Genomic DNA, 15,762 nt, shown 5'->3' with positions numbered 1-15,762 from the left:
AGTTGTCAATTGTCTATGCGTTGTGCTGGTATTTCTAAAATATTATTCTTAAATTTATGTATTAGTCTGCCCTCTTGAAATTCATACTAGCTATCCAGTAAGTTGATTTCTCCTCCCTATTTCATGTTAACTGACAAAACTCAGAAATTCCAAGTCCTGTGAATTGTGTTGTATCACCATCACTGCTCACTGAATTCTGATAGTTAATTAAATGATGAGACTCCTAAATTCCAAGCCATTAATTGGACTATATTACAGTCGTGGCCAGGAATACTTATCAATGAATCTGATGTTTACTGCCTGCTTTATTATTACAGTTAATATGCCAGGTCCCTTGAGGGTAAAAGACAATACAGAATGGAAGGGGAGCAAACACAAATGTGAGGAGGGAAGAAAAGAGAGGAAAATAAATCCATTGCTACTCCAGGTACACACACAAAAATTTAAACCTCTTCCCCAACACTGCTCTAAACCTCCTGAAACAGCCCCTTCTTGTTATGTTTCTACACAGAAGGCTAAATATATACTTTTTGTCTACAATTATTTTTAGATTAAGGATATCAACAAAAAAGAACAAAAGTAAAGTCTGCGTATGAGAGTATTGTGTTGGTGTGTCACCTCTGCACATGCTACAGTAATCTTGACATCAAAATGACTGCTATCTCTACACACATACAGAGTTCTTGGGCATTTAAAGGTGTAATACACAGAAAATAAAGTGCAGAACACTGAAGGTGGGGGGAGAATTGGGGAAAAACATTTTCTGCTGAGACATAAAACCTGAGATTTTATAAGAACTATTAGCGAACAATTTAGTTGAAGTTAGTCCTTTCTTTGGCTCAGAATGACCACATGCAATCTGCAATATTTTTAATAAACTTGTTCAATATTTACAATGGCTCAACCTACACTTTATGAAAACATATTATAGATTGTGTGTTGTTTGAAGGATTCATTTGGTGTTCACTGCTCATTATTCAAGCTGTGTGGTTGGTCATCAAGAAAGTTTACTTCATATTGTTCCTTCTTCATGATTGGATTAACATATTTTTTTATAATTCCCCATGGGGGGGGACATACTTATGTGAATATAAGACTCCCCTGTATATTTGTATGAACAAAACCTTGCCTATCCAAATATTAGCAAAAAGCAAAAAAAGGGGGCTTATGAATACTGCTGAGGTAAATTCACTTATTTGATATGCATAAATGTTTGCAAATACCGTTTTGCAGTATTTGCCCATTTCTAGTCCTAATCATTTCACATAATGAAAAAAAATTGTAAAAAACACAGCTGTTGACCCAGTGATCATGACCAAATTGAAGTTCAGCCAATTACTTTCTGCCTCCCTATATTCGCACTGTAGTTTACTGGATTTTGCTCCAATTCCTGCCTTCAGTTGTTATATAGTAGAGCGGGATGACCCCAGCAACTGGAGGCATAGGCACTGACTCCGTGGGTACTCTGGGGCTGGAGCACCCCCGGAAAAAAATGGTGGGTGCTCAGCACCCACCTATGGCTCCGCCCCCTCGCTCCAGCTTACCTCTGCCTCCGCAAGCATACCACTGTGTCCTGCTTCTCCCCTCTTCCTCCCACCACTTGTCCCTTGACACAGCTGATTTGCGGGGAGGGGAGAGGAGGGGGAATGCGGCACACTGAAGGAAGAGGTGGGGCTGGGGCAGGGATTTGGGGAAGAGATCCAGTAGGGGCAGGGAGGGGGCGGAGTTAGGGTGGGGACTTTGGGGATGGGGTTGGAATGGGGGGGCAGAAGTGGAGTCAGGGCAGGGGGCATGGGCACCCACCGGCGCCGAGAAAGTTGGCACTTATAACTGGAGGCCCATCTTCCTCTTCTCCATGATGTACAAGCTGTATGCCAGCTGCCTGGCATTGAGGATCATGGAGTGGTTGGTGAGTGGGGGAGCCATCAGCTCCATCCAGAAAGGCTTCACATCATGCGAGGGCTACGAACGCAACTTCATCTTCCAAACCACCATCCAAATGGCCAGAAGGGCACAGAGGCAGTGCGTGGTAGCGTGGTTCAACCTGGCTAATGCCTTTGGGTCCATGATTCACCACCACATCTTTGCCACCGTCCAGGAGTTTGGGATGCCAGAGAACTTCCTTCATGTGATCCGAAAGCTGTACGAGGGATGCAGCATCACCACCAAGATCCCGATCCAGAGCGGAGTAAAGCAGGGCCATCATCTTTAACCTCGCCATGGAACCATTGCTGTGAGTGATCTCCAATAGTACAGATGGCTTCAGCCTCCATGGTGAGAGGGTGAGTGTCCCGGCTTACGCGGATGACCTGGTCCTGACCGCAGATGACCCAGAGAGCCTCCAAGGTATGCTAGATACCACCAGTTGAGTTGCTGACTGGATGGGGCTCTGCTTCAATGCAAAGAAGTGCACAACTCTCCACACTGATGGCCGCAAAAGGGACTCGGTGCAGGCGATGGGGTTCCAGATCCAGGGTGAGTCCGTCATCCCCCTGGCAGAGGGGCAGATGTACCAGCACCTCAGCACGCGGATGGATTTCTGTGTCCGGCAGACACCTGAGGACACCATCCAGGAGATCTTGCAGGATGCCTCCAAGATCGATGCCTCCCTGCTGGCACCTTGGCAGAAGATAAATGCCCTGAACACCTTCCTGATCCCCTGTATCTCATTCGTCCTAAGGAGATCTGCTGTGGCAAAGATGCCCCTCAACAAGGTAGACAGGATTGTCTGGCAGCTGGTGAAGAAGTGGCTGTTCCTACCCCAGAGAGCCATCATTGAGCTGATCTACATCACCCAGAGGCACAGCGGTGCCAGCATCCACTGCATGAGTGACCTGTGCAACGTCATGGTGATCACCCATGCTTTCCTCCTGCTGACATGTTCCAACACCACAGTAAGGAACATCGCAGCGAATGCCCTGCATGACATGATAAAGCGGATCGGCGGAGCTCCCCCCGCCCCCCAACCAAGACATCGCCACCTTCCTGAACAGCCCCCTGGATGGCAAATTTGGATGGAAAAGGGCGAGATCACTTCACTGTGGTCTCGCGCTCGCAATGCTACGCATTGACTGGGCAAGCATGTCGGCTGCCGCTGGGAATGGTGCGAGGAGCACCAGGAGCTGAGAGTCCTGGTGCCACAGATCAGGTCGGACGACAACACCATCATCATCCCGAGCACCAGGGGCATGCTGGACAGGACCCTGAAGGTCACCACCCACTTGCTGTATGTGGAAACCCTGAAGCGTAAACAGAACCAGGGTAAAGCCTTTGAGTTGACCAACAAGTGGGACACCAGCAACTATTTCCTCACTGGGAGCAACTTCACCCATTTTTCCAACTGACGATTCATTCACCCTGCCTGGCTCAACTGCATCCCGCTCAATGGAGCCATCCATCATGGGAGCCAAGACAAGCATTGTAGGAAGTGCAGCTACTCCAACGAGACTCTGTCCCACATCCTGTGCAGCTGCAAGCCCCACTCCAGAGCCTGGCAGCTGCACCACAACACCATCTAGAACCGCCTGGTGAAAGTCATCGCACCACACCTGGGGGAGGTCGCCATGAACTGCACCATCCCTGGTACGGACAGCCAGCTGTGATCTGACATGGTCACCGACAAGGCTCAGAAAAAGATTATCCTCATTGACATCACGGTCTCCTTTGAGAATAGGATCCTGGCCTTTTGCGAAGCCTGAGCTCATAAGCTGGAAAAGTATGCTCCCCTGGATGACACCTTGAGAGCGAAGGGCCACAAGGTGCAGATGCACACCCTGATCATTGGAGCCCTGGACGCCTGGGACCCCTGCAATGAGCGTGTGCAATGAGCATGTGCTTGCGGGATCCGTCAACGATACGCATGGCTCATCTGATGATCCAGAGACATCTACACCGAACACACCACCGGCCACTGACAGTACTAGGAGGCGTGAGCCGGAGTGACATCGTGAATCAACCACGAGAAAGGGACCGAGAGAGTTTGTCCGTTGGACCATATGAACTGGAACCATAAACTCACTGAACATTAAATCTCACCAAATGAGGGTCAATCCATCCTCATCATTGTATCCACTCATTCTGCTCTACACCTGAACATAGCCATTATATGAACAATATACCCTCATATCTCAGTGTCTGTACTTTGACCCGTTCACCTTTTACCCCTAATTGGGGATATTGCAGATTACGTATTTCGTACGCCATCCGATCTTAACCCGAACTTCGCACCCCTTGATAATCTGTATGCTATTCCCTGATAACCAGAAACTTCTACACTTAAACTCTGTAGCGTTCACTTTTTTTTTAAACATCAGCTTAATAAAATTGTTATTTCTGTGTGCTTATAATCAGCTGCTGCATTGTACTCCAGAGGTGTTTGCATTCCAGTGGTAGATGAAGTAAATTACTTTGGCAGGAAAGGCAATACATTTTTGAAAATTTGGCCTTATATTTCTAAAGGAACGTGCAAAAGGACTTGGAAAATATGGCCCAGAAGAGCGCTAATGCTGTGCAAAATTCTGCTCTAGTGGCTGTCAATTCCTAATGGAGTTACGCTAGGGATGACTTTGGCTGAGTGTTTCTTCTGTCATCCAGATAGTTCCTTGAATTCATTCTGAATGAAGGAAAAGTAAATACCAAAAAAACCCACCCAACAATTCTTTTGTCTAGTTTTTGATATTTATAAAGGGAAATAATACCCCACACTTTGCAGTCCCTTATCTCTAATTTCAGTGGGTCCAGATCACAGTTGTCCTGCAGCCAATTTTTATCAGCAAATCAGTTGCATCCCTTATCCAAAAATACCCCTTTTGGTATAGCGGGCTTTCTGTAAACCCCTCTGTCTCCCAGCAACCCACACATGATTCTGGGGATATGACTGGGGAAACGCTGCACTTTGGCTATTCTCCAGCTGCCCAAGGCCCATAGCACCCCAAGGGATGGCTTAACTGGTGCCAAGGACTGCACCTTAGCTACCCATCCCTTCACTAGGTTCTAGACTGGTGCAGGAATGGATTCAATCCCAGAGCTATATTAACAGCTGCCATCAGGAGTTCTGCAGAAACCATAGCCCTATGGAATTCACCATGCCTATTAAAAGGATCTGCCTTCTGGCGAGGCTAATTCATGCAACAGGCTTACTGAATGCTTCTTTTTTTCTTTGTATGTCTACACTGAAAAATCCTCATGTTGGTATGAAAAATAGAGGTGTAGATTTTGTTTTTAAAGACAGCTGTGTTAGGGTGTGTTGCAAAATTGGGTCTCGTATGAATTCAGATAGTGAATTCATTGTTAATAGCAGTGTTTCCAAACCACGGGGGAGGGGTCATGGGAAGGCTGTAGAGGGGTTGTGGGCCTGGTGAGAAGGGGATGCCCTGCGGGGGGATAGGAAGGTTGGAAAGTGAACCCACACTCATCCCATAGTGATGGTTCCTGTTCTCTGGGGCTGGGTCTTACTCCCTGCTCTGAGTGTTGCAACCTGGTGCCTGGGGTCGGAGCAGTGGCTGGGCGAAATCTGAGTAGTGCTATGATTTTTGTGCACCAGGTCACAATGCCACTCACTCAAATTTTGTCTGACTGCATCCCCATCATGATGGATTTGGCTGGGCCAAATCTGAGTAGTGCTGCGGTGCCAGGTCCAGCCCCACAGGACAGGAGCCACCACAGAGGGGAGGACAAGCTTGCTCTCCCGTCCCCACCCCAGGGCGTCTCCTCCACACCAGGTTGTGGTGCCAAGACACATGGTGCTGCTGCACAGTTGGTGACCGTCAGCAGGGGAGGACAAGGAGGAAGATGACCTGTAATTTTGGATCCCTACTGATTTTAACCCTGGGTGCACTGCAAAAAAATAAAAAAAAAAGACAAAATGCAGTTGGTGGGTCGCCTTACTAAAAAGTTTGGGAACCTCTGTTTTATAGGGAAATGAAGTGAATGTTCTAATTTTTTTTAATGTATTGTAATGTGTAAATTATAATTTTGGTCTCAATGACCCTCTATTTAGAGTTTAGTTCTATGGGGGGAAATTATATAGTCCACTCTCATCAGAAAGTAAATGTGCTGGCTTTTAGTTTGTTGCTGTAGACTATGGTATCTGGACTAGTTACTACCTTCGTTGCCAGCAAAGAGGGAACTTTATTTATGGGTTTTTGCTTTCATATATTGTACAGTGTTTAAATGAAAATGATTACCTCATATATTAATTTAAATAACCAATAGCTGTTTTTAATCTTACTTTTGTAAAACAACAGTATCCTCTGTTCAAAAACAACACAAAAAAAGGATAAGTAAACAAATTGTCCCTGCTCTGAAAAATAGCGTTACTTTACTAACTGCTTAGTGGGGGTGTAAATGTTAAAGGCTCTTAAAGCTCAAGAAATCCTTGAGAGCAGCAGTGAGCCATCAACATGTTCTTCACTGTACTCTTAGCCAGGCTAAAACAATCAGATAATCATGTAAAATTGTTACGAGCTGGATGAAACCTCCTCATAGGTCAAATTAAAACCTTGCTGAGATTGAGGGGTGTGAATTTGCCCTTCAATTAACATAACTATAAAAATACATTAATCACAAGTTCCTATCTAAGACAAAAGGGTTATATGAACACAGGGGTTTCTGGACTAACTGCAGAGGGCTTTTGCTGAGTATTTTTGGAGGCAGAACACAGAGAAACAGAAAGGACAAGAACAGAGAGAGAGAGGGGCAGAGGCAAAAAGCAAGAAAACCAAGCAGTAGCCTCTCAGCCCAATGTGACTTTGGGAAAAATGAGAGAGAACTTTGGGGTTTATTGGCTGAAAAAGCTTGGGGCTGTGTCAGGGATCAAGGCCTTTCACAGAGCTAGTCTGTAGGTGGCCTCATCAGCACAAGTATCCTGCAGCAGGCTGCCTGATTAGCCATGCAAACTGATTTTTAAAATTCAGTATTAATATTGTACCTTTTTAATGCTTTTTGTTAACAGTTGCCCATCCATAACTGATACAGCATGTAATTTGTCTGACTTCTATGTTTTTCTCATAAATTGCCTCTAGTGTGCACATTTTCATGATCTTGATATTTTGTGTGTCAATCTCAGGATTTCACATCAAGTCAAGTACTTCCCTGCCACTGTACAATCTCCTGTGAGCACAGCCTTGATGAATTTTTACAGATATGGTTTTATTCTACTTGCACTACTAAGCCATTTAATGTATCTGTGTGCAGAGGTGTGAAAAAGGTGAGCATCTAAATGAAGTCAGATCTGCCAACATAAGGAAACAGAAAATGGAGATTTGAGAAGATAATGGTAGAGATCTTTTATATCCTGCTGAAATATAGGTTAGACTTATTTTATTGAAGGATTGGAATAAATAAAAAGTGAATTCTATTCAGAGAGGAAACTGGAAATTTCGTCAAGATTTCTTCACAGGAGAAGTTGTGGACAAAGAGCAAAAATGTTTAGTAGGTATCAATCTGCTTCAATAAAGAGGGCAAAACTGAGGGAGGGCTGTGAAGTGAACAACAAAAGGTGTATTCTTCATCAATTCTACTCGTTATTAATGCAAGCACTCATTATATTCAACTGTCAAGCCAGGCTTGTGGTAAAAAAGGGATGTATCCTCAGTCACACCAGTGCAACCCCCTTGCCTTTAATAGGATCAACCTAATGTAACTGAAGTAAGAATTTGGGTCAAATGTTTTTGATCTGGTTATGAAACCTACATTGCTCACAATGGTCAAATCCCCAATCACCTTCTTTGTTTGGAAGACTCTTAACAGATCTAATCTACTGGTCTAGTCTATATTTCTGACTTCATAGTCAAGTGTACATTTCATTCTTCTAACCTCTTTACCCTTCTAACCTTATTTTTCCCATTTTGAAATTGATCAAATAAATGAAATCAAGTTGCTTGTCTCTGAAATACCTTGTTTTCATGGAGTTTGTAATATACACATCCTTATTAACATTTTGCTGGTTCTGTAATGCACACTGACTCATAGCTCTTAAATAAGGGAAATTGTCTAAATACCTGCTCATCCTGGATAATAAAAGGTATTATGACTATCTTCAAAGTGCTGTAAAAACATTAACTAATTAGTCCTCAGAACATCCTAGGTGGTAGAGGATTATTATTATTCTTCCTATTTTACTGTTTTTTTTGTGGGGGGGAGGACTGAGACAGAGCCTTTACGTGATTTGCACAAAGTTACACAGAAAATGAGTGGCCGAGCAATTCCACATGCACAGGAAGTATGTTATTAGTCCAAGATCTAATTTACTTCGATTTCAGTAAGGCATTTGACACGGTTCCACATGGGGACCTGTTAGTGAAATTGGAAAAGATGGGGATGAATATGAAAGTTGTTAAGGTGGATAAGGACTTGGTTTAAAGGGGAGACTCCACCAGGTCCGTACTGACGGGTGAACTTATCCGGCCTGGAAGGAGGTTACTAGTGGATGTCCCCCTTCAAGAATCGGTTTTGGGACCAATCTTATTTAACTTTTTATTACTGACCTTGGCAGCAGAAGAGCGGGACTGTGCTAATAAAGTTTGGATGCACAAAGCTGGGGGTATTGCTAACACAGTGAGAAGGACCGGGATACTTAACAGGAAGATCTGACACCTTGTAACTGGAGTAAAGTAATGAGGATGAAATATAACTAGTGAAAAGTGAAGGTCATGCATTAGGGATAAATAATAAGAATTGATATAATTGGGGAGCATCAGTTGGAAGCACAGAGGAAGGAGAGACCTTGGGGTATTGGTTGATAGCAGATGTCTATGACCGCCAATTGCGCTATGCCGTAAACAAGCATGCGGTTTTAGGTGCTCAGGCGCGGTATTCAGCAGGATAAGGAGGTGTTGATACCATTATATAAGGCACTGTGAGACCCCACCTGGAATATTGTGTGCAGTTCTGGTGTCCCCATGTTAGAGATGAATTAAACTGGAACAGGTTCAGAGACGTTTCTAGGATATCCGAGGAATGGAAATCCTTGCCTTATGAAAGGAGACTTAAAGAGCTTGGCTTTGTTTTAGCACTGCCAAAGATAGTCCGGGGGATACTCCTTGCTCATATAATATATATTAGGGGGATGACGTTAGGGAAGGGAGAGGAATTATTAGCCCTAGTATACTGTAGGCACAGGAATGGGTACAAACTGGATATTAGGAAGTTTAGACTTGAAATTAGACAAGGTTTAACCCATTAGGGGAGTGAAAGCTTCTGGAAGCAGCCTTTCCAGGAAGTAGTGGGCACAAGACTTATTGGCTTTAAGACTAAGCTTGAATAAGTATATGGAGGGGAAGATATGATGGGATAGTTTTAATTTGGGACACATTGAATCTTGAATTATCAGCAGAATAAGTCGCTCAGTCGTTGTGAGGATTTGATGGGATGGGATCTGAATGTAACTGCATGAGAATTCTTCCTGGTGCTGGCTGGTGAGCTTGCCAATGCTCGGGTTTAGCTGATGCCATATTTGGGTCAGGAAGGCAAATTTCCTCTCAGGGTGGATTGGCAGGGCCTGGAGGTTTTTCGCCTTCCTCTGCAGCATGGGGCATGGGTCACTTGCTGGTGGATTCTCTGCAGCTTGAGGTCTTCAAACCACAATTTTGAGGACTTCAATAACTCAGTCATGGGTTAGGGGTTGTTATAAAAGTGGATGGGTAGGGTTCTGTGGGGATGGGGTTGTTATAAAAGGGGATGGGTAGGGCTTTGTGCAGGAGGTCAGACTAGATGATCATATTGGTCCCTTCTGACCTATGAGTCTATGAGTCTATCTGAAAAAGTGATTGAAGTGAGGACATTCACTGATAAGGCTAAAACCTAGTCCTGTCTCACTGTCTTGTACTTATTTTAATGCAACTGTCTCCAATTGTTGTACAGCAATCCACTGTGATTAAGGGAGTCAAAGTAAATGTGTAAAAGGAAGGTGCACCCATACCCAAGTCCAGTCAAATAAGTTAAAAAGAGATTCATCTTCTTTGCATGGTTCTCCAAAAATACCCAGTTATCCCTCTTGTATCAGCTCTCCCCAAAGACACCATGTTTTCCCATCACAGCTTGACTGGATGCTATCCATGTCACCCCTGGTTCTACCAGATGCAGTCACAGGAGAACCATAGACCCCTACAGTTAAAGGCTTGGCCTCTTCAGCAATCCTTGTTCCAAGGGACCTAGTGAGTTAAGAAGTCAAAGTAATTTCCTTACCTATTAACTATGCAGTTGGAGGCAATGTGGTCCAATAGACAGGGCTTTTAGGCTAATTACTCAGGATGTCAGGATTCTATTTCCAGACTTTCACAGTGACCTTAGGTATGTCACTTCCCCTGTCTGGGCCTCCATTTTCCCACTCTGTCTTGTCTCTTTGGGGCATGGATTGTACCAATACATAGTGGAAGACAGTGCCTAGCACAACAAGGCGTTACACTAATACAAATAATAATTGCTAGTAGGCCATAATGCTAGGAGCGAGGAAGAAAAGCATTAAAAAAGCAAAACGGGGGGACTGACCAAAGAACATAGGAAGAGGAAAAATACAGCAGAATTGGAAGGACCTTAACTATAGAAAAGAAGATGAGATTTTTTTTTCAAATAGATTAAATACAATCCCCCCTTGAAAATATATATAAATAAAGTTGCATATCTTAACTCATAGCATAGAATCAGAGACATTATAAACCTCTGAATTAATTCAGTCCATAAAGATACAATATGAAATTTACTAAGATTACAGAATTTTCTCTAAAGAAAGAGCACAGTTGTTAGCCCGAGTACAGGACTGTTCACTAGAGGCCATTTTCTAGTGAATTGTTCCATTTAATTTTAAAAGTTCCAAATGATGGGAGTTCCCAAACAGAATGGATTAAAAATAGATTTTTTTAAAATAAAATTTCAATTGGATTTTTTAATTTTGTTTAAATTATAATTTTCTTTTTTAAAAATAAACCTGTTTACAATGAAATCTGAATTTAATACAAAGTATGTTAGGACCTAAACTATCTTGTAAAACATTTTTTAAAATAAATATGCTGAATCCATGACCCTCTATCAACAACTTTGAGTTAAGGGCTGATCTTTATAAAGAAAGAATCAGAAGAAAAATATCTAACTTTTGAGGTCAAGCTCTTTAAACATGTCACAACATGTATTGTATTAAGCAGTTGATCCTGTGGGGAGATCCAGGGGCTGTGTTACTGGGTGCAAGAGACTGGCACATCTTCACAGGGATTGGGAACTGGCCTCTGACAACAGGAGACAGGATCATGTATCTCATCAGGATCATCCACCAAGCCCACCTGGGTGGCATCTTACTCCTGTTTTATAGCTTCTTTCTACCTGAGCCCTAATTGTCTCCGGTCTCAATTTAAAAGAAATCACACCACTCAACTGGTGGAAGTCAGCAACTAAGCACCTGGAATCACTGTTCAAGTGCTAAGCTAGCTTTTGACAGCAGTAGCCTCTTCTTCAGGCACAGAAAGAATATTTTCTTCATTTGGACTAATTCATTCAAAAGTGAGAAATTGAATTGGAGTTGACGACAAAGCAGGAAAACTTGTCTTTCTCTTCCAGTCTATGAATAAAAATGAGGAGGTTGAGGATGAGATCTACCAGTTATAGAAGTCTGAAAGATGGACAAAGTTAACTTAGGAGATAGTCATTTTCAAGAGGCTTAGGTGAGTAGGTAATTTAAACTCCCAGCTGCTTTGACTAAGGCATATTTGGAACATATTGATGAAGTAAGTTACCAGGACCAGATGGTAGTCACCCAAGAGTTCTGAAGGAACTGAAATATGAAATTGCAGAACTACTAACAGTGCCATGTAACTTCTTGGTTAAATCAAACTCTGTACAAGATAATTGGCACATGCTGATTTTTAAAGAGACAACCCTGGCAATTACAGACTGGTAAGACTAATGTCAGGACCAGGCAAAGTGGTTGAAACTATATTAAAGAAAAGAATTATCACAAATAAACAATTATTTGAGGGCAGTAACAAACACATGGATAAGGGTGATTCAGTGGATGTAGTTTCCTTGGACTTTCGGAAAGCTTTTGACAAGGTTCCTCACACACAAAAAATGCTCTTAAGCAAAGTAGGCAATCATGGGATAAGAGGGAATGTCCTCTCATTGATAGAAAACAAAGGTAGGAATGAATGATCAGTTTTCACAGTGGAGAGAAGTAAATAGTGGGGTCCCCCAAGGATCTGTAGTGATCTATGCTGTTTAACATATTCAAAAATTATCTGGAAAAAGGGATAAATAGTGAGCTGGCAAAGTTTGCAGATGATGCAAAATTACTCACAGTGGTTTAATCCAGATCTGACTGTGAAGAGCTACAACGGGGTCTCACAAAATTTATGATAGGGCAACAAAACGACTGATGAAATTCAATGTTGATAAATGCAAAGTAATGCACACTGGAAAACATAATCCCAACTATACATACAAAATGGTGGGGTCTAAATTAGCTGTTACCACTCAAGAAAGAGATCTTGAAGTTATTATGGATAGTTTGCCGAAAACATTTGCTCAATGTGCAGCGAAGTCAAAAAAGCTAAGTGTTAGGAACCAATAGGAAATTAATAGAAAATATAATGGCACTATGTAAATCCATGTATCCCCATACCTTGAATACCACATGCAGTTCTAGTCACACCCACCTCAAAAAGGATAGATTAGTATTGAAAAAGGTACAGAGAAGGGAAACAAAAATGATCAGGGGTATGGAACAGCTTCCATACGAGGAGAGATTTAAAAGACTGAGACTGGTCAGATTAGAAAATACACAATTGAGAGCGATATGATAGAGGTCTATAAATCATGACTGGTGTGTAGAAAGTGAATAAAGAAGTGTTATTTACCCCTTCACAGAACAAAAGACCCAATGGTTACCCAATGACATTAATAAGCATCATGTTTAAAACAAACATAAAGAAGTACTTCTTCACACAACACACAGTCAACCTTTGGAACTCGTTGATGGTGATGTTGTGAAGGACAAAAGCATAACTGAGTTAAAAAAATAATTAGATAAGTTCTTGGAGGATAGATCCATCAATAACTATTAGCCAAGATGGTCAGGGGTGCAACCCCATGCTCTGGGTGTGCCCAAACTTCTGACTGCCAGAAGCTGGGAACAGATGACCAGGGACGAATCACTTGATAAACTGCCCTGTGGTGTTGATTCTCTCTCAAGCATCTGGCACCACCACTGTCAGAAGACAAGGATGCTGGGCTAGATGGATCATTGGTCTAACATAGTATGGTCATTCTTATGTTCTGAGGAAAATTTTCCCAAGGTGACCTGAAATAATCAGTATAATTCACAGACTACAGTTATTCCCTCTGTTTAATAAATCATTTAGTTGTAAATGTGAAACATGTTTTGATTAAGGAAGTTTATGTATCCAAAACATTTAAGGTTGTTTTGTTTAATACATTTTATATGCTGTTTGGTGTGTTTAATTAAATTCTAGTCATCATCCAAATGCAGCTTGACACAAATTATGAGCAAAAACTTAATTATCTAGCAAAAAAGTAATATCTCACTTACTATTTTGCTAACATACTTAAATTGTGCAATTAAGAATCTGAAACTATTAAGTTATATAATTGCTTAAATAAATGTATATAGTTATAGCATACCCTTCGAGGTAGCAAAAAAATATACCAAATCTATCATGAAGGCTCTATTTAGTTGTAAAGCAATGTTTTAATGGTCATATTAAAATTGATTTAAATTGAGGGTGTTCCACTTGGTTTTAAATCAATCCACTCTGTTCCCAAGTGATAGGGATTCCACTACTTCCCTTGTGATTCCATTCCATTGCCTATCACATCCCACCATAAGAGTTTTCTCCTACTATTCAGTCTTAATTTTTCCATACTTACTGTGATCTCATTACTCCTTGTAATTCACTCACGTCACTGTAAATAATTCCCCTCCTTCCTTAATGTGTATTTTTTCATTGTATCCCCATAGTTATCTGTAAACCAAGCTGTTAATATTTAGCTCTTTTAACCTCTTTTCACAAATGAATCCCTCCAGTCTCCTAATATTATTTTTGATCTCAGAGCTATGGCTATACCTCCAGCTTGGGAGTTCAATCAAACCACTCCAAAGTCTCACACACATCCTTATATGGAATGTCTACAAATTGTAGATTGCCACGTATTCGCAGGGGCGAAAGGAAATGCAGGCCTGTTATTTACCAGGCTGCACGTGGCAACAGACTATATAGGTAAGAGATGCAAGGAGAGTATGGGTCACGAGGCAGACTGCAGACACACACACACACAACTAAAATCAATCAATTTAAAATTTTATTGGGGATAGTTACAAGGGGTAAGAGAGCAGCTTATGATTAGCTAATAGAGTTAACAAAACCTTAAACACACAATGCCTAAAATATCTACTAACAATATTTACAAACAAAATGCAGCATTTAGTAATAACTGATACTTACAAATACAAACCAACACATTACGACCGGCAAACGTAGAAGCTCTATTTGAAACACGTGAGCTGAGAGAGAGGCTTCGAGGTGATCAGGCTCGGTTACGGCATACACGGCATACACGGGATACACGGGACACGTTTTCTCCTCTCTCTGCCTGCACATGGCAGGGCAACCCCTAAAATACCCACTATGACATCACAGAAGTGTCATAGTGGACAGACCCCAAAACCTGTGTGTGTTCGCCTCTGATTGGCACAAGCAATGTTTACACCAAATAGGGGAGCAGGTGCCAAAAGGTCTGGCTTCGCCCCCAAAAGGTGAGGTAATGCATATTGTTGTAGAATGCGTTCAACACTGAATGACAAAGGAAGAGGCCAGGGCAATACCGGTATGGCAAGTGATACAGGATGCAGACAGGAACCCATTCTAACATGCCCCCGTGCCCTGGCCGAAATAGTTTGGCCGAAAACCTAAACTTCCGAGTCCGACTCTTCATTCCCACCTACGAGGGAATGCGCTTCGGGGGTGGAAGCGATGTAGGCCGAGGCAACAAACTTGTGAATGCAGGCTTTTATGAAGGCACATCCGAGACAGAGAAGAGCGAGCCCAACCAGAAGGGACACAAACAGGGATTGGAAATAGGATTTGTAGGGCGCAAGGCCAAGCCAATTGAGCCATGACCAAAACTGGAAGGTCTCTCGTGACTCTCTGACAGTAGAGCTCAACGTTTGCAGGTCTTTAACAATTGAGGACAAATTAGGAGAAATAGATGGCAAAGAAACACAACATTTATCAGCAAATTCTGGATATACTTCAGCAAATTTAGTACAAAATGAGGAAGATTGTAACAAATATTGAATCATTAATCTATTTTGAACACTATACTGAGCAAGGGAATTTAACTGCTGATTAACTAAGGAGAAGCCCTTGCTTGTAGTATTAGCAAGCGTTTCAATAGCAAGGGATTGAAACAGGACTTGATCACGTAACATCATATAACCAACAGGGTTAAAACTAACAATAGAGGATGCGAGGGAGGAAGCACAGCAAATGCAACATCACTGCACATCCAAAAATGGCCGGGTCTTAAGGACGAAAATGTGGTATGGCTCCACCCATCATTGGTTACAGAATAAAAGGTGGACGTGCGATTAATACATGCAGCCTCAGCATGATGCAGATGCAGGGCATGAAATAGATACATATGTGTTAGGGCATGATCAAACGATAAAACAATTAATGGGACGGGGGGGTAGGTAAAATTAAGAGTGGGTTTAGTTAAGGAGGTATTAGCATAAGAGAAACTTCACATAGAACAATT

This window comes from Chelonoidis abingdonii, chromosome 8 (assembly GCF_003597395.2).
Source record: "Chelonoidis abingdonii isolate Lonesome George chromosome 8, CheloAbing_2.0, whole genome shotgun sequence".
NCBI lineage: Eukaryota > Metazoa > Chordata > Testudines > Testudinidae > Chelonoidis > Chelonoidis abingdonii.
Note: the sequence above shows the minus strand (reverse complement) of the source record.